Consider the following 21557-nt stretch of genomic DNA (forward strand, 5'->3'; position numbering starts at 1 on the left):
TTTTAGTCTTAGAATTGTATGTGCATAATGAGCAATGGTTAGCATTTGTTCCAGAATGTCTGACGTCAAAGTGCTTCTTCTCTAAATGTTTGATGCTACAAGAGGAAAGAAGAGTGTCTAACAGGGAGTACATATCACATAGTTATACGTATTATAATATGCACAAATTATTATAATATGCACAATATACAGTAAGAAATAAACGTATAATGAAGGCACACAAAATAGTGTATATGTTTACTACTGATTCCATTAGCATTGTTCATATATAGATGTGTGTGTGTGTGTTTGGTGTATGTGTATGTGAATGGAAATTACCACTTGCAAATAGATAACCTATGAGAAATCTCCTCCTTGGAGAAAACTGATTCTCCCACTCTAAGCAGCTTTAAATTGCCTGTATATGTTCACACAGGGGTAGGTCCTTGTGAGTTTTTTCATATTTACATTGTTATGCCAACTGATGTTATCACTTAGTTGGTCTTGTTTAGGTGATCATACAGTTATATCTCATAGGTTCAGCTCCCTATAACATATAAGATATGATGAGTTCTAGAGGAGCAATCCTGTGTTGTTTAAGTCAGTAAAATATCAGGATAACATCATATAAGGATTATATTATGATGAATAAAGTCATACACATTTTTTTGTTAAAATGATCCATTTTTAGCCTTTTCAGTCATCTTTGTTAGTGATTTATAGAAACAAAGATAAAAAGAAAAGTTAATAAGCAAATGTTGCTAATAGCTGGTAATTTATTCCACTATTTGAAATTATACTAATAAAATATATGGCTTTCTTATGCTGACATATGAATGAGTTTTGGTCATAAATGGCCACGTTCCTTCAGTATCCTTCTGTTTAAGGTATAATATTGTGAGCAGGAATATTTGGTTTGATTTTACACAGAAGTTCTTCAGAAGTAGAAATTGATAATGATAGGTATATCTAAGAAAGCATAATAACAATTATTTTATACTTAGATGGCTTTCAACCTAGTTTAATTGCAAATACATGATATATTAGTCAAACCATGGCATTACCAATCTATAATTTTAATATTTATAATGTATTTTATTGTTCATGGCTGAAGACTTATTAAAGTTCACTATAAATGAGGAGGGTAAAGAGCTTTCCACTGATTTTACACTACCAAATTTGTAAATTGTTTTTGTGGTCTATGCTTATATTTCAAGCATGAAAATACACATTAATTCCATTTATTGAATAATAAATGGATAAGGAATAAGGGAGGTGCCCAAGAATCAATGAAGGTGACCTGAGCTATGACTCACTACATTGGGAATATGGAACCAAAAGAGGACATGAAGGCAAGGGGGAGTTGAGTAGAGACTAATAGAATGGCCAACCAATAACTGGCCCAACTTGCGACCCCTCTCTGTGGGCAAGCACCAATACCCAGCACTACAAATGATACTTTGTTATGCATCCAGATAGGAGCAATTTTCCCTCTGAGAAGCTCCAACCAGAAGCTAACTCAGACAAATACAGACACCCACAGATGAGAAACAGACAGAGCTTGGGGATTCTAATGGATGAAAAGGAGGCAGGATTGAAGGTCTGAAAGGAACATGAATTCCACAGGAAGACCAACAGAGTCAACAACTTGGATTCTTGGGGTACCCAGAGTCTAAATCACCAAGCAAAGAACAGACAAAGGCTGGATCTTTGCCTCCCTGCATATTTGTAGCAGATGTGCAGCTTTATCTTCAGGTGAGTCCCAAACAAATGTAGTGGGGGTTATCCAAAAAGCTGTTGCCTTTGTTGCCAAGTATGTTGGATGTGTTCTTCTAACTGGGATGCCCTGTATGGTCTCAATAGGAAAACTGAAGTGCCAGGGTGAGCAGAGATTTAGAGGGAGGGGGGACACCTGCTCAGAGGAGAAGAGGAGAGGGCCTGGGAGAAGAGTTGTGGAAGGGGTGACCAGGAAGAGGGGAGTGAGTGGGCTGTAAAGTGAATAATTTAAAAAATTAAATTAAATTAATGTAAAAGAAGAATGCATAGTCTAACTTTTTAGCTTAGACTGTTCAGCTACTATAGCATCTGATTACGTAGTTTGAGAGTAACAGAAGAAATGTGTATTTCATCATTCTAGAAATTGTGCTAGCCAAGTGTATCCAGAGAGGCTCCATTTTTTTTTCTTAAATATCTGATTTTTCCCATCTTCTCATAGCAGAATGTATGAAGAATTTCTTCAGCATCCTTGACTGCCTTTTCCTTAAGGGCACTATTTCATGAAGACAAAAAAAAAAAAAAAAGGCTTTATGACATAGCCTTATTCCTGAGGCCCCTCCTTCAATTTAACTAAATTTAAAGGAAAGCTTTAAAGAAACAAATTAAACAAATTTGATAGGATGAAAAAAATTGTCTCCATAATCAACAAAAACTTCCAACATTATGTTATTGAGAGACAGTTTTCGGGGAGATGATGTAATTTAGATGAGGTATTATGGACAGAGCTTGCATCATGAAAGTATTGCACCTGTGAGTGTGTGTATTTGTGTGTGTGTGTGTGTGTATTATAAAAAATTATATATGCATCATATCATCGTCCTCTAATGTCTTCTGACATGAGAAAGTAGAGGCAAGGCACCTATAACTAGAACCCGAAAAGGTCATCACTCTGATCTCAAATTTCTAGGCTAACACCCACTTTCCTGATATTACAGAATGTAAATTAATTTCAAACTTAAATTATCAGAGATGCTGATGTGAAGAAAATTAAATCATATCCTAAACTTTTATTTTAGTTTATTTAGTTAAACATCATTAAAACTGAACTCAGCACAATAACCCTGGGGAATGGACCAGATGAAAGTAGTGCGGCGGTCTTTATTTGCAGCTTGTCCAGGTATCATATATCGGTCTTCTCACTCACTTGCATTTCACAAGCATAGTGTACCCAGCATTTATAAATACTTATATGCATTTCAAAGGGCTCAGAGAGATGTCAGTTGCAGATTTAACTGTAGTTTTTAAATTAATTAACTCATTTCCCCTCTTGCTTGTAGATCAAGGTTAAATTTTCATTATATTTATTATGATTTAAAATTAAACCATTCCATTTTTGACTTCTATAAACATGTCATACTCTTATTTTAGTTGGAATATTAATGGGATTTAGTCAAATAAACTATAGGTTAAAGAAAGATTATTTCATTTGGCCAAACATTTGTCCTAAACTCCCATTTGCTTGGGTCCATTTTCTTTCTTATGACCAGGATACGGAGTCTCTGCTTCATCTTTCTTACACAGGGAAGGAGTCATCTAGCATCTGTGGTTCACAGTGAGTATAGAACAACCCATAAATCCTGATGGTTTTGTTCTTGTTGTTGCTTTTTTTCATTTCTTGATTAATTTAGGCTGAAAGATTTAGGGAGTGATTATGATGCTTCGATTGAGAATCTGCACGTGAAAGCTGAAGTTCTTATTCCCCAATTGGTTCTTGATAGATCAATTAAGATGCCAGTGGCTAATGTCTGGGTGCAAGAGGTGGGATTTCCAGGTTCTCCGAGGCATGTAGGAGAAGCAGTAGGAGATAAGGAAATTTACCATGTTTCAGAGGGAAAGAGAACCACCATCCATGTGAGATGTAGGATGGAATGATCATTGGCTACTTTCCTGACTGTTCCTGGGTTCGCAGGCAGAATATTAGAAATTCAACTAAGCTGAGGGCAGACTTAGGATGCTGAGCAAGAGAAAGTAACAAGACAACTAAATTGAGGGCATGTTTAGAGTGTTGAGAAAGGGATAAAGGGAAGAGCACATGAGCCATGAGAGGCTTAGAAGAGCCTAGCCACTGACCTGTAAAGTAGGTTAAAGATGAACCTTGTGTGTGTGCCTGAGTGTGTGTGTGTGTGAGTGTGTGTGTGTGTGTGTGTGTGTGAGTGTGTGTGTGTGTGTGTGTGTGTGTGTGTGTGTGTGTGTGAGTGTGTATTTATGTTACATCCATGGATCCAAGGGAACCTGGGCAGTGGCTGGTATTACAATCTGTCTGGAGCTTAAAGTGGGTAGTAGAAACTACACACAAGAAATTTGTGCTAAAATTTAGTTTATCAGCCATCTGAACCATGTATGGGCATAACAAGGGCTTCCATTTGCCTACTAAAGACTGATAAGCACATATCTAAAATGGCAATAAAGTAGATTTCAATTGGCAATCAAAAATTTTGCCAAGAATTTATGCTTCTAAATACTATCTAGAGTGATCACTCTTCTCTGAGAAATATAGCTAATGAACTCTCTTATATTTAGCTATACTCGACACAATCAAATTAAAAATAATATTTGATTTCACTTGTAATTAGATTTATTTCATTGACTTTTAACTAAACAGCATAGAATTCATTGAAATGTTATAGAAATTCTCAAAAGCCTTTTTCTGGCCGATGTCATGGGGAGGGTATGCTTGTATACACTACTTGTAAAAAAGGATATTAGAGTGAATTATAATTTTAAGCAATGTATGAGGTTTAAAACATTGTATTGGGTTAATAGGAATAAAGAATGATAAAACAAGAGGAAAAAGAAAAAATAATCCACTCAGCAGGAGCTGAAGAGGTCTGCAACTCTATAGGTGGAACAACAATATGAACTAACCAGTACCCCCAGAGCTCGTGTCTATAGCTGCATGTGTATCAGAAGATGGCCTAGTCGGCCATCATTGGGAAGAGAGGCCCCTTGGTCTTGCAAACTTTATCTGCCCCAGCACAAGGGAATGCCAAGGCCAAGAAGTGGGAGTGGGTGGGTAGGGGAGCAGGGCCAGGGGGAGGGTATAAGGAACTTTCTGGATAGCATTTGAAATGTAAATAAAGAAAATATCTAATAAAAAATAATCCACTCAGATGAGCAATGCTTCCCATGGTGGACACACCACTCACCTACCATTTTCTAAAATAAACACTATAATCTTACAGTATAGTAGATCTAAAAGTAGTCTGACATTAATGCCTCAACAGATCTTCCTGTTTAAATTTTCCCAAATTTCCTTAATGTGTCATTTAAACAAATGGCAAGAACATCATAATAACTTGCTTTCTTATAATTATTTCTTGAGAAGATCTGTATCTGCATTAGTCCTTTGAATAATCCTGTTATGATTTGATGCATATCTCATGAGAATTTTATATCAGTGATATAGTATCTTAGAAATGATGGTATAAATAAAAATGCTCAGTAATTAGATTTTAAAATTGAAAGTTCTAAGTTGTTCTGTTGGAACTCAGTTGATTTGCCTTTGGAAATGTCCATCATCTCTCAATGTTGTGATAAGGACTGAAAAAGTTGTCCACTGTGATGGTAAATGCTGGAGCCCAAGCACTATTCCTTGTGAATTGTTTATATCACTTCATTATCAAATGGGGCTTTTTTTTTGAGACTATAACTTGCATTGTTTACCCTTTTTCTTCAAACGGTCCTACCTACATCTTTTTGTTCATTTTCAAATTCATTTCTTCTTTTTCACTAATTGTTTATATATACATATCTATGCATATTCAAATACCTAAGTATGATCATCGCTGTCTCTATAATGTATGTTACTTGTGTGTGTCTTGAGAGTGGGAGACAGGCTTTCTTAGGGATGACCAGAACATTTACTTTTCCAATACCAACTCCTGAACATATATATGATGGATTTTTTTAAGTAACAAATGGCACATTGGGTTAGGATTTATGCTAGTTTTTGTCCATTCTCTTTTTTTTTTTCCTAGTCAACATGTAACTGTCAACTAAAAGATTGAATAGGAAGAAAAGGCTGTATTTAAAAAGCCAAGGTGATTGATTTCTGCAACGGGCTCCTTGACTTTCACAGTATAACATAGTTCCCTTTAAGCTTATAGCCATGTCTGTTAGTGATAGTCACACAGTGTCCAGGGAATGAGGGAGGAGGTGAGATGGTGGGCTGAGAAGGAAGGGAAGAAGGAAGGAGGCCTGCAGTTAGGCTGTAAAGTGAATAAGCATATAAATTAATGAGGAAAAATAAAAGGAAGGAAAATAAACCATGGCCTCATGAACATCTATTGTACTTAAAACAGATTACAGAAAAAAAAGAAGGAAAAGGAAACAGAGGAAAAACAGAGAGAGAGAGAGAGAGAGAGAGAGAGAGAGAGAGAGAGAGAGAGAGAGAGAACTAATAAAATGGATTAAATTAGACATTAACACAATATTGGTAAAACATCATGGAAAATCATAACACATAATAGTCCACATAAGTGTTCTGGAACATTGTTTTTAATAATAATGTTTAAATAGATGTAAGCTATATTTAACACTTGAAAAAAACCACAAGCTACATATATACCTTTTAAACACTTTGAGGGGATACAGGGACTGAAACAGATGTTTCTTTTTTTCCCCTTTTGAAGAAACATTTTATTGAAATTCTTCACAGCAGACTTTACTAATTAATATGGAAGAGGGGTGACAGCTTCTACTGACACTCAGATCAGGAAACAGACATGAAATTGGAATCCATTTATTCTGCGTCTGACAGCAGCATCTGAGATCTTTGCAGGCTTGGTCATCCTCTGCTTTGACATCCCAGAAGTGGCCCAGTTGTCAGTTTTTTGGGATGACACTTTGGGGGCTGAGGTTTACAACATCATTACATGTTGTAGTTGTTCACAGGGGCTCTAAAGAGGAAGTTTTCTTCTGATTCTTCAGTCATACAAATGGAACGCACATGTGAACCTATATCTCTCCTTCTTTCTGACATGTCCATAAAAGTGCTTGGGTTTTCAGATTCAGGTTTATCAGCAATATATTTTGGATATTATTTTAGAATGAATCAAAGCAGTTAAAGCATTTCAAAGCAAACGAGGAAGTTGTTTAGTGAGGCCTTTATGATTCAGTTTGGTGTCAAAGAAAAACAAGGAGGTCTAGAAGGAGACTGAGGGAAGTCTGGGTGGGGAACCAAAGCTGAATTGCTTGAATGAGAACTGTGTGGAAGGCCCGAGGGTGGGGTCAGATAAAATCAGGCAAGCATTCCATTTTTAGTACAGATGAGAAATAGAAACAGAGGAGGGACTTTGTTTATCAATTAAAAAAATATAAATGTGCTTTTAAGCTTCATATAATCATGAAAATTCAGAATGATCTCAGGTGAAACTACGTTGTAAATTAGACACCAAGACTTTAGTAGAAAATATTTCCAGAGTGTTACATTTTTTTTTAAACATTTGAACCATATCCTTATTTTGCATAGTTTATTTAATGATGAAAGACCTGATGTTAGTTTCTGGTAATAATAAACTAGCCAGGCATATTTGGTAATTAAAATTATGAATAATCTCATTTCAAAACACGTATTTAGTTCTTACTCAAGATATACAATTATTATCTAAATAATAGCAAAAAATAGCAAAGTCCACATATTTTAAATCTAAATATATTCAAATTGTAGTTAAATAAGTATATTAAACTCTCAAATATTTTCCATCTTTAACTCTCTCTTTTTTTCCCCACTGTTTAAAATATTGTTTTATTGTCAAAAAAGTAGCACAACTTAAATATTAGATTTACCAGGAAATATAAAATATAATAGTTAGTAGATAAATATGGAAATGTAAAAGGGAAATAGTTTTAGACTTGGTCATATTAAACTGTTCCACACTGGTTCAACATCCAGTGGAAGAAAGACAGCATTTTCAACAAATGGTGCTGGCAAAACTGGTTGTTAACATGTAGAAGAATGCGAATCGATCCATTCCTATCTCCTTGTACTAAGGTCAAGTCTAAGTGGATCAAGGAACTTCACATAAAACCAGAGACACTGAAACTTATAGAGGAGAAAGTGGGGAAAAGCCTTGAAGATATGGGCACAGGGGAAAAATTCTTAAATAGAACAGTAATGGCTTGTGCTGTAAGATCGAGAATTGACAAGTGGGACCTCATGAAACTGCAAAGCTTCTGCAAGGCTAAAGACACCATCAATAAGACAAAAAAACCACCAACAGATTGGGAAAGGATCTTCACCTATCCTAAATCAGATAAGGGACTAATATCCAATATATATAAAGAACTCAAGAAGGTGGACTCCAGAAAGTCAAATAACACCATTAAAAAATAGGGCTCAGAACTGAACAAAGAATTCTCACCCGAGGAATACCGAATGGCAGAGAAGCACCTGAAAAAATGTTCAACATCCTTAATCATCAGGGAAATGTAAATCAAAACAACCCTGAGATTCCACCTCACACCAGTCAGAATGGCTAAGATCAAAAATTCAGGTGATAGCAGATGCTGGCGAGGATGTGGAGAAAGAGGAGCACTCCTCCATTGTTGGTGGGATTGCAAGCTTGTACAACCACTCTGGAAATCAGTCTGGTGGTTCCTTAGAAAATTGGACATAGTACTACCGGAGGATCCAGCAATACCTCTCCTAGGCATATATCCAGAAGATGTCCCAACCAGTAAGAAGGACACATGCTCCACTATGTTCATAGCAGCCCTATTTATAATAGCCAGAAGCTGGAAAGAACCCAGATGTCCCTCAACAGAGGAATGGATACAGAAATTATGGTACATTTACACAATGGAGTACTACTCAGCTATTAAAAAGAATGAATTTATGAAATTCCTAGCCACATGGATGGACCTCGAGGGCATCATCTTGAGTGAAGTAACACAATCACAAAAGAACTCACACAATATGTATTCACTGATAAGTGGATATTAGCCCAAAACTTAGGATACCCAAGATATAAGATACAATTTGCTAAACGCATGAAACTCAAGAAGAATGAAGACCGAAGTGTGGACACTGTGCCCCTTCTTAGAATTGGGAACAAAACACCCAGGGAAGGAGTTACAGAGACAAAGTTCGTAGCTGTGATGAAAGGATGGACCATTTAGAGACTGCCGTATCCAGGGATCCATCCCATAAGCAGCTTCTAAACGCTGACACCATTGCATACACTAGCAAGATTTTGCTGAAAGGACCCAAATATAGCTGTCTCTTGTGAGACTATGCCGGGGCCTAGCAAACACAGGAGTGGATGCTCACAGTCAGCTATTGGATGTATCACAGGGCTCCCAATGGAGAAGCTAGAGAAAGTACCCAAGGAGCTAAAGGTATCTGCAACCCTATTGTTGGAACAACATGATGTACTAACCAGAACCCTGGAGCTCTTGTCTCTAGCTGCATATGTATCGAAAGATGGCCTAGTCGGCCATCACTGGAAAGAGAGGCCCATTGGACTTGCAAACTTTATATGCCCCAATATAGGGGAATGCCAGGGCCAAAAGAATGGGAATGGGTGGGTAGGGAAGTGGGGGGCGCTATGGGGGACTTTTGGGATAGCATTGGAAATGTAACTGAGGAAAATATGTAATAAAAATTTAAAAAATTAAAAAAAAACATTTTAGTTATTTTTGAAACACTAAATTGGATAGGAGTAATATAGGTTCATGTAAAACATTCCCAAAAGAAACCTGTTTTTTTTTTTTTTTAGGTATTTATTTGATTTACATTTCCAATGCTATCCCAAAAGTCCCCCACACGTTCCCCACCCACTCCCCCACCCACCCACTCCCACTTCTTTGTCCTGGCAGTCTCCTGTACTGAGGCATATAAAGTTTGCACAACCAATGGGCCTCTCTTTCCACTGATGGATGACTAGGCCATCTTCTGATACATATGCAGCTAGAGACACGAGCTCTGAGGGGTACTGGTTAGTTCATTTTGTTGTTCCACCTATAGGTTTGCAGATCCCCCAACCCCCAGCTCCTTGGGTACTTACTCTAGCTCCTCCATTGGGAGCCCTGTGATCAATCCAAAAGCTGACTGTGAGCATCCACTTCTGTGTTTGCTAGGCCCCGGCATAGTCTCAAAAGAGACAGCTGTACCTGGGCCCTTTCAGCAAAATCTTGCTAGTGTATGCAATGGTGTCAGCATGTGGAAGCTGATTATGGGATGGATCCTCAAATATGGCTGTCTCTAGATTGTCTATCCTTTCATCTTAGCTCCAAACTTTGTCTCTGTAACTCCTTCCATTGGTGTTTTGTTCCCAATTCTAAGAAGGGGTAAAGTGATCACACTTTGGTCTTTGTTCTTCTTGAGTTTCATGTGCTTCGCAAATTGTATCTTATATCTTGGGTATTCTAAGTTTCTGGGCTAATATCCACTTATCAGTGAGTACATATTGTGTGAGTTCTTTTGTGATTGGGTTACCTCACTCAGGATGATGCCCTCCAGGTCCATCCATTTGCCTAGGAACTTCATAAATTCATTTTTTTAATAGCTGAGTAGTACTCCATTGTGTAAATGTACCACATTTTCTGTATCCATTCCTCTGTTGAGGGGCATCTGGGTTCTTGCCAGCTTCTGGCTATTATAAATAAGGCTGCTATGAACATAGTGAAACATGTGTCCTTCTTACCGGTTGGAACATCTTCTGGATATATGCCCAGGAGAGGTATTGTGGGATCCTCCAGTAATACTATGTACAATTTTCTGAGGAACCGTCACACTAATTTCCAGAGTGGTTGTACAAGCTTGCAATCCTACCAACAATGGAGGAGTGTTCCTCTTTCTCCACATCATTGCCAGCATCTGCTGTCACCTGAATTTTTGATCTTAGCCATTCTGACTGGTGTGAGATGGAATCTCAGGGTCGTTTTGATTTGCATTTCCCTGATGATTAAGGATGCTGAACATTTTTTCAGGTGCTTCTCAGCCATTCGGTATTCCTCAGGTGAGAATTCTTTGTTTAGCTCTGAGCCCCATTTTTTAATGGGGTTATTTGATTTTCTGGATTCCACCTTCTAGAGTTCTTTATATATTGTATATTAGTCCCCTATCTGATTTAGGATAGGTAAAGATCCTTTCCCAAACTGTTGGTGTTCTTATTGTCTTATTGTTGGTGTCTTTTGCCTTACAGAAGCTTTGCAATTTTATGAGGTCCCATTTGTCGATTCTCAATCTTACAGCACAATCTTACCATTGCTGTTCTATTCAGGAATTTTTCCCCTGTGTCCACATCTTTGAGGCTTTTCCCTACTTTCTCCTCTATAAGTTTCAGTGTCTCTGGTTTTATGTGGAGTTCCTTAATTCACTTAGATTTGACCTTAGTACAAGGAGATAGGAATGGATCAATTTGCATTCTTCTACATGATAACCTCCAGTTGTGCCAACACCATTTGTTGAAAATGCTGTCTTTTTTCCACTGGATGGTTTTAGCTCCCTTGTCAAAGATCAAGTGACCATAGGTGTGTGGGTTCATTTCTGAGTATTCAATTCTATTCCATTGGTGTACTTGTCTGTTGCTATAACAGTACCATGCAGTTTTTATCACAATTGCTCTGTAGTACAGATTTAGGTCAGGCATGGTGGTTCCACCAGAGGTTTTTTTATCCCTGAGAAGAGTTTTTGCTATCCTAGATTTGTTTTTATTCCAGATGAATTTGCATAATGTCTTTTCTAATTCGTTGAAGAATTGAGTTGGTATTTTGATGGGGATTGCATTGAATCTGTAGATTGATTTTGGCAAGATAGCCATTTTTACTATATTGATCCTGCCAATCCATGAGCATGGGAGATCTTTCCATCTTCTGAGATCTTCTTTAATTTTTTTCTTCAGAGACTTGAAGTTCTTACCATACAGATCTTTCACTTCCTTAGTTAGAGTCACACCAAGGTATTTTATATTGTTTGTGACTATTGAGAAGTGTGTTGTTTCCCTAATTTCTTTCTCAGCCTGTTTATCCTTTGTGTACAGAAAGGCCATTGACTTGTTTGAGTTAATTTTATATCCAGCTACTTCACCGAAGCTGTTTATCAGGTTTAGGAGTTCTCTGGTGGAATTTTTAGGGTCACTTATATATAATATCATATCATCTGCAAAAAGTGATATTTTGACTTCATCTTTTCAAATTTGTATCCCCTTGGTCTTCTTTTGTTGTCGAATTGCTCTGGCTAGGACATCAAGTACAATGTTGAATAGGTAGGGAGAAAGTGGGCAGCCTTCTCTACTCCCTGATTTTAGTGGGATTGCTTCCAGCTTCTCACCATTTACTTTGATGTTAGCTACTGGTTTGCTGTAGATTGCTTTTATCATGTTTAGGTGAATTCCTGACATTTCTAAGACTTTTATCATGAATGGGTGTTGGATTTTGTCAAATGCTTTCTCTGCATCTAAGGAGATGATCATGTTGTTTTTGTCTTTGAGTTTGTTTATATAATGGATTACATTGATGGATTTCCATATATTAAACCATCCCTGCATCCCTGGAATGAAATCTACTTGGTCAGGATGGATGATTGTTTTGATGTGTTCTTGGATTAGGTTAGCAAGAACTTTATTGAGGATTTTTGCACCGATATTCATAATGGAAATTGGCCTGAAGTTCTCTATCTTTGCTGTGTCTTTCTGTGGTTTAGGTATTAGAGTAATTGTGTATTCATAGAATGAGTTGGGATGAGTAGCTTCTACTTCTATTTTGTGCAATAGTTTGTGCAGAACTGGAATTAGATCTTCTTTGAAGGTCTGATAGAACTCTGCACTAAACCCATCTAGTGCTCGGCTTTTTTTTTTGGCTGGGAGACTATTAATGACTGCTTCTATTCCTTTATGGTATATAGGACTGTTTAGATCATTAACGTGATCCTGATTTAACTTTGGTACCTGGTATCTGTCTAGAAAATTTTCAATTTCATCCAGGTTCTCCACTTTTGTTGAGTATGGTCTCTTGTAGAATGATCTGATGGTGTTTTGGATTTTTTCAGAATCTGTTATTATGTCTCCCTTTTCATTTCTGATTTCATTAATTAGGATGCTGTCGCTGTGCCCTCTAGTGAGTCTGGCTCAGGGTTTATCTATCTGTTGATTTTCTCAAAGAACCAGCTCCTCTTTGGTTGATTCTTGGAATAGTTCTTCTTGTTTCCACTTGGTTGATTTTGCCCCCCGAGTTTGATTATTTCCTTCTGTCTACTCCTCTTGGGTGAATTTGCTTCCTTTTGTTCTAGAGCTTTTAGGTGTGTTGTCAAGCTGTTAGTGTGTACTCTCTCTAGCTTCACTTTGGAGGCACTCAGAGCTATGAGTTTCTCTCTTAGAAATGCTTTCATTGTGTCCCATAAGTTTGGGTATGTTGTGGCTTCATTTTCATTAAACTCTAAAAAGTCCTTAATTTCTTTCTTTATTCCTTCCTTGACCAAGGTATCATTGAGAAGAGTGTTGTTCAGTTTCCATGGGAATGTTTGTTTTCTATTATTTATGTTGTTATTGAATATCAGCCTTAGTCCATGTAATCTGATAGGATACATGGTACAATTTCAATATTTTTGTATCTGTTGAGGCCTGTTTTGTGACCAATTATATGGTCAATTTTGTAGAAGGTACCATGAGGTGCTGATAAGAAGGTATATCCTTTTGTTTTAGGATAAAATGTTCTGTAGATATCTGTTAAGTCCATTTGTTTCATCACTTCTGTTAGTTTCACTGTGTCCCTGTTTAGTTTCTGTTTCCACGATCTGTCCATTGATGAAAGTGATGTGTTGAAGTCTCCCACTATTATTGTGTGAAGTGCAATGTGTGCTTTGAACTTTACTAAAGTTTCTTTAATGACTGTGGCTGCCCTTGTATTTGGAGCATAGATATTCAGAATTGAGAGTTCCTCTTGGAAGATTTTAACTTTGATGAGAATGCAGTGCCCCTCTTTGTCTTTTTTGATGACTTTCGGTTTATAGTTGATTTTATTCATTATTAGAATGGCTACTCCAGCTTGTTTCTTCAGACCATTTGCTTGAAAATTTGTTTTCCAGCCTTTCATTCTGAGGTAGTGTCTGCCTTTTTCCCTGAGATGGGTTTCCTGTAAGCAGCAAAATGTTGGGTCCTGTTTGTGTAGCCAGTCCGTTAGTCTATGTCTTTTTATTGGGGAGTTGAGTCCATTGATATTAAGAGATATTAATGAAAAGTAATTGTTGCTTCCTATTATTTCTTGTTGTTAGAGTTGGCATTCTGTTCTTGTGGCTGTCTTCTTTTAGGTTTGTTGAAGGATTACTTTCTTGCTTTTTCTAGGACATGGTTTCCATCCTTGTATTGTTTTTTTTTTTCCTTTTATTATCCTTTGAAGGGCTGGATTTGTGGAAAGATAATGTGTGAATTTGGTTTTATAGTGGAATACTTTGGTTTCTCCATCTACGGTAATTTCAAGTTTGGCTGGGTATAGTAGCCTGGGCTGGCATTTGTTTTCTCTTAGTGTCTGTATAACATCTTTCCAGGATCTTCTGGCTTTCATAGTCTCTGGTGAAAAAATCTGGTGTAATTCTGATAGGCCTGCCTTTATATGTTACTTGACCTTTTTCTCTTACTGCTTTTAATATTCTATCTCTATTTAGTGCATTTGTTGTTCTGATTATTATGTGTCCAGAGGAATTTCTTTTATTTTCTGGTCCAGTTAATTGGAGTTCTATAGGCTTCTTGTATGTTCATGGGCATCTCTTTCTTTAGGCTTAGGAAGTTTTCTTCTATAATTTTGTTGAAGATATTTCCTGTCCCTTTTAGTTGAAAATCTTCATTCCCATATACTCCTATTATCTGTAGGTTTGGTCTTCTCATTGTTTCCTGGATTTCCTGGATGTTTTGAGTTAGGATCTTTTTGTATTTTGCATTTTCTTTGATTGTTGTGCTGATGTTCTCTATGGAATCTTCTGCACCTGAGATTCTCTCTTCCATCTCTTGTATTCTGTTGCTGATGCTTGCATCTATGGTTCCAGATTTCTTTCCTAGGGTTTCTATCTCCAGCGTTGCCTCACTTTGGGTTTTCTTTATTGTGGCTCCTTCCCTTTTTAGGTCTTGGATGGTTTTATTCAATTCCATCACCTGTTTGGTTGTGTTTTCCTGTTTTTTTTTTTTTTTTTTTTTTTTTTTTTTTTTTTTTTTTTTTTAAGGACTTGTAACTCTTTAGCAGTGTTCTCCTGTATTTCTTTATGGGAGTTATAAAAGTCCTTCTTGAAGTCTTCTACCATCATCATGAGATATGCATTTAAATTCGGGTCTAGCTTTTCAGGTGTGTTGGGGTGCCCAGGACTGGCTGAGGTGGGAGTGCTGGGTTCTGATGAAGGTGAGTGGTCTTGGTTTCTGTTAGTAAGATTCTTAAGTCTGCCGTTAGCCATTTGGTAATCTCTGGAGTTAGTTGTTATAGTTCTCTCTGGTTAGAGCTTGTTCCCCTCGTGATTCTGTTATTCTCTACCAGCAGACCTGGGAGACTAGCTCTCTCCTGAGTTTCAGTAGTCAAAGCAGTCTCTGGAGGCAAGCTCTCCTCTTTCAGGGAAGGTGCACAGATATCTGGCATTCGGATTTGCCTCCTGGCAGAAGATGAGGCCCCCACACAGTGCCTGTCCCAGATTCTGTTAGCTTCTGTAGTCCACACTCTCACCTGTGCAGAATAGTCTCAGTGGGATCCAGGAACCAAGATGGCTCCCTCAAGTGCTCCAGCAAAGCCGTCCCAGGCACGGCAGATACCTCTCCTCTGACAGGGAAGGTGCCCAGATGTCTGGAGCCTGAAACGGGGTCTGGCCGAAGCACTGTGGCTCCAGCCTGTCCCAGAAGCTTTTAGCTTCTGTAGTCCACACTTTCACCTGAGCAGACTAGACTATGTGGGATCTGGGAACCAAGATGTCTCCCGCAGATGCTCAGGCAATGCTCCTCTTGGGCGGTCAGACACCTCTAGTCTTGCAGGGAAGGTTCCTGGATGTCTGGAGCCAGAAAAGGGGTCTGGCTCAGCTCTGTGACTCCTGCCTGTCCCAGAAGCTGTGAGCTTCTGTAGTCCACACTTTCACCTGCGCAGAGTAGTCTTGGTGGAATCTGGGAACCAAGATGTCTCCCACAAATGCTCTGGCCCTTTAACTAACTCTTAAGCGATGTCCTCCAACCACATGGTCAGGGCTTTATATATGTTGTTTTCTTTATTATGAATAAGAAATGCCATTTTAAAAAATATTTACTTTTATTGACATTTTAAAAAGACCTTTTAATTTGTATTTTATGTATATGTATGTGTGCCTGCATGTTTGTCTATTCAGTGCTTATTGCCTCTGGAGGCCAGAGGAGGCTATCAAGCACCTGTGATAGGTGTTACAATGATCATGAAATTCTAACTGGGTGCAGGTAACTTGCAGTCCTTCCTAAGACCAGCAAGTGCTCTTAATTGTTGAAGTCATCTTTGCAGTCAGGAGTTCTTATGACCTTTGAAAACATAGGTAGGATCACCACCTTGGTATTCTAAGGCTTGAGGTTTGAGTGCAACAACACATCCTGGAAATGTTTCAATGTGAATGTATGTATGAACTCCATTTTGTTGGTTTTGTCTCATTCTCCATTTTATGATCACTGGTGACATATATCCCTGCTTGAATTTTCTATGAGTAGACACCATACTTCAGCGTGTGTTCCCAAGCTCTCAAACAATATTCAATTCAGATAATATTAAAAAAAAACCTTCTTCATCTTCATTTATTTAATGAACATGTATTACTTGTTGTCACAATAAGATTTTAAATTATTTGAAAATGTCCCCACATAATCTATCTAAGAATAAGACTCTTTAATTTGATTATTTTAGTTCATTCCACAACCTTTGTTTACATAAGTATTAATACAATCAAAATTATCAATGGATGTAGTCAACAAGTGATAAAAAATAAAATAATTTTATTATTAACTGATGATATAGATTCAACCATTTATCTTAACTTTTGTTCAAGTAGAAAGAAAGACAGTTGCTTTTAATTTTCCTGTGTTTGTGTATCCTCAAATAAATCTGCTTTGAAAGACATGGAAAAATTTTTAAGTCAGGTGCTATGGAATGTTTGGGAGAATTAACATAGACCTGTTTTCTTTTGTGCTTAGTCTGAATACTGTCTCCAGTATTCAGGAAAGCCTAGCTACATCTTGAGCTAGCCTGAGCAATTTTGATGTTAGCTTGTTGCTCTCTATCATTTTCTGTTTCAATAGATGTTCTTTCCCCAACTGTCATATATAAAGCTAAGTACACTGAACAGTTTATGAGTCTTTTGTGAATTATTTACAAATTAGCTGTGGAGATAAGCAGATATTGTCATCACATCAGCGAGGAATTTACTCTCAGGGCAACTTTGGAGCTTAAAGAAACATTAGTGGGATATTATTCATGTGTGTAACTGTGCCAGAGATAGCTGAAATTCATTCCCACTTACCACACCTCATTAATAGTAATAGGAAAATACAAGCCATTTATAAAATCGTCTTGTTTTCCTTGGAGTACTCTGTTTAATATAATGTGCATTTTACATGGTTTTATATCAGTAAAATCTAACCTGATGGCAGGGATATCCCTAATTATTCCCAGTGTATGTTCAGCAAAGCATAATAACTGAAGATATAATATGAGTGACATGAGATAACCATGGGGACAAAACTTTGAATACAATCCCCAGAATCTAAGCTCTCTTGTTAAGAACATTGGAATGACTGAGGGGACACGCTCACGCGCACACACACACACACACACACACACACACACAAATACACACACACACACACATTTTGGAAAGAAGCATGAAGAGAACTTCTCCTAAACCTACTATAGACACAGCGGGAAGCCAATAAAGATAAATATCTCAACCTCATCTTGATTAGCATCCCATTGCTGATATAACACTGTATTTTGACATGATGGCTTAAACAAATCAGATATTTCATCTGGCAGTTTTGTATGTCAATGTCATAAAGCATTTCACTAGATTAAACTGAGGATTCTCTAAGGCTGGCTTTAGGGCAGACTCTGTTTCAGTTATTTTCCCTGCTTCAATAAATGGTTTCGTCCATTGGCTCATGGTTCCTACCCCTTTCATCAAAGTCGGCAAGGGTCTGGCTCTGCTCTCTGCTTCCTTTCTGACTTCTCTCAATTCTCAATTCAGCATTTCATTCTCAGAAGATTATTCTGCCTTGATACACAAGGACTTAGTATTGTTTTGTGCCCACACATATACATTAATTAGAATATTTTCTCCTATTAATATAACCACTAAGGTAAATAGTTTATGTAATCTCCCAAATGTAGTAGCTTCTTGCTGAGTTAATGGCTTACGATTGTCATCACACTGGATGCCATTATATTATTTAGCCCTTAGCCCACTTTCACACATGTTCACTACCTGATTACATCATTCAGTGTTTCTTCTAGTTGTGTAGAATAAAGAATCCAGAAGGAAGTTAGGATTAATATACTAAGACATTTCATGTGTACTTAGCATGAGCACAAAACACTAAGATCCCATGACAGGACTTGTCTGTCTAAAGAAGGTCAATGAATGTATACTTCTATTATTCTTCAGGTGATTCTAACACGAATATATGTATATATGTATATGTATATATATGTAGTATATATATACATATATATATATGTGTATATATATATATATATATATATAGAGAGAGAGAGAGAGAGAGAGAGAGTTCCAAGGTTTGAAGATCTGTTCATGTAAATACAGTCTCCAAAGTTTCATCTCATTTAAGAATGAGCCTCTAATTTAGATGCCCAGCTCAAAAAAAAAAAAAAAAAAAAAAAAGCCAAAGTTTTCAGTGTTAGCTTGACTTACTACAGACAACCAATGCTTTAGGATAGCACTTGTTTGAATTTTCAATCTTGTTCTCCACAACTATGTTTTTCTAAATTCATGTTCACATTAACAAGTTATATCTTCTACTTCGTTAAGCAAACATGTTAGTGGATAGGATAGTGATACCACAAGCAACAGTGTCAGGAACGTATTAAGTATGCAAATAACAATTTCTTCTCAAAGTGAACCATATGGTATCAATGAAAAAGAATATTTCCATTAACATGTTCAACACTTATTTTCTGCTTATTGGCATTTTTATTCTCTGAATTTCTTTTAGTTGGGAGAGCTGCTGAAATTATTTCATCCTTTGCTTCCTGCCCAGATGTCTTTGCTCTCTATAGTCTTATTTCTGTAACTTCCGTATGTAGGCTCTGCTGCCTGTTGATTTTTCTTCTGGGTCTTTGATTAAGAGGCTGTGGCATGTTAATCTTCGTAATGCATTTCTCTGCAGACTTTTCTTGTCAGTCTCTCTTTCATCTGGACCTCCGTCAACCTTCAAAGGCAGTGTTTAAGGCCAAACTTGAGGTGGGTTTAAGGCCTGGAATAAATCACATGGGAGGCCTGTTTCTCTCTGTTTGAAGAAGAAAAGCAGTGATAAGACATTGAGAGAGAGAGAGAGAGAGAGAGAGAGAGAGAGAGAGAGAGAGAGAGAGAGAGAGAGAGAGAGAAATCCTAAGCATGAAAATGAAGGTGAAGGCAAACATATTCCAGGTGACATGACTCTGTGTTCATCAAAGCTCTGTGGCAGTTCCAGGACAGCCAGGGATACACAGAGAAACCCTGTCTCAAAACACCGAGAAAAAAAAAAAAAAGAAGCTCTGTGGCACTTGTATGCATTTTGTGTCACAGCCTTTGAGATTCAGAACTTAGTAACTGTTAAGTATGTTAATGAATAAAGACAACACCAAAGGATTTCTAAAGACATTTCTAAAAAACTATCAATCATTTCGTTATTTTCTCCAACCTCCAACAATGTACTTCAGAGTAAATCATAAATTAATGTCATTATCAAAAAACTATCATGTATGTGTATGTGTGCACATATTTCTAGTTGACATCAGATTAGCTTCATTTTACATAGAATAGCTGAACTATATTAGCTCTTAAGAAAAGACTCAGTTACACTGCAATAAAATGTAGCTAGCAAAAGAAGTTAGACATCTGGTCAAACAGCTGTATTTGGAGTGGAAGTTGTCAAATTAAATTTACTTTATTTTGTGGATGATTTTACCCTTTTATGTAAATATATTGATATTTAACTCCTGTTGCTTTGAAAAACACTCTTCCAGTTTCTTTAGATATCTGAATGTTAATTTCAATGTTGATGTCTGTAGTAAGAGAATATTCAAATATTATGTAACTGGTGAGAAAAAAATAATGCTGTGATGAGTGTCAGGCCATCCTGGATAACAGAAATCAATTCACAATATTTTTTAAATCTATTATTGTTATTTGACACAGGATTTCTGTGTGCAAACCTGTCTCTGGCACTTGTCCTTTAGACCAGGCTAATCTCAAATTCAAAGAACTGCCTGCTTCTGCCTTTTGAGTACTGGTACTAAAGGCATGTGCCACCAAAGCAAATTTCTTTTACACAAATGTTCTAAACACTCTTTTGATATATTACCCTATTTTTATTCTCTCTTGATGTTAGAATAAGAAAGCAGTATTCATTGACAGTATCTATGAAAATGCTGCTTTTATCTTTCTTTATAAATATAATCTTTGCAATTCCTGTATTTTTAAATTTGTTTAAAATGTCTGAGTTTTTGTATGGAAATAATGTATTCATATAACTTCCATTCCTCCATATCCTACATCAAATGCCTCTGAGACCCTCAACTCCTTCTCAAGTTGGTGAGCCCCTCAACTCCCTCTCAAATTGGTAACTTCTTCTTTAGTCACTACAGTTACTCATATCCCACTGAGTCCACTTGTATTGCTGGCTTTGACATGCACTGAAAGCTGTCAACTTGGCATTCAAAACCTAATGCAGAAATTGTCCATGGAGAATTCTGACATGATTCATAGATACTGTACTCTTAAAAAGTAACAATATAAATGATCAATATCTGCTTTTTTGACTTTGCAAAAGGCTTTTACTACTAACCTTTCTTTTCCAAAAGGGAAAATAAAGTGAGTATATATTAAGAACATAAAAATTTATTGAAGATATTGGATGACAGTGATTGAATACTTTCTCCTTTTATATGTTCCTCATTCCATTTCTTTTATAACTTCCTCATTTTCTGTTTTTTAAGAAAATTATGAAAATCCAGGTTTTTATTTAAAAGTCAATAAATAATTTCCCCATTCTATTATTGTTTTTCCTTCTATTAGGGTATGTGAAATGACTTCTGGTACTAGTTTCTTGATCTTGAAAAATAAAGTAAAGGATAAATGATTTCTTTTTTTTTTTTAAGATTTATTTATTTATTTATTATATGTAAGTACACTGTAGCTGTCTTCAGATGAACCAGAAGAGGGCGTCAGATCTCAGTACGGATGGTTGTGAGCCACCATGTGGTTGCTGGGATGTGAACTCTGGACCTTCAGAAGAGCAGTCGGGTGCTCTTACCCACTGAGCCATCTCACCAGCCCCGATAAATGATTTCTTAACCACAATTCTTTTGGAAGATTGTCCAGTAATTATCAGTATCCTCAGTAACTGATGGAGACAGCATGAAGAGCTGGAATTTTGTGGACAGAAACATTTTTTTCATCTTGAATAAGATGCAAAAGGAGGTGTTCCTCACAGTCTAGCCACCCTGGAGAAAATGCGATGAAAGACATTATGTGTTTTGACACCCCCACATCAGAATCGCATCAACTGATTTAACAACTGAAATGAAGGACTTGGGACCATGCTCACATACATCATGCTTGTGAAGAATATAACAGATATTGACATCATATTGGCTGCTGAGGTGAA

This window comes from Mus caroli, unplaced genomic scaffold (assembly GCF_978045245.1).
Source record: "Mus caroli unplaced genomic scaffold, Mus_caroli_1 scaffold_14, whole genome shotgun sequence".
Lineage (NCBI taxonomy): Eukaryota > Metazoa > Chordata > Mammalia > Rodentia > Muridae > Mus > Mus caroli.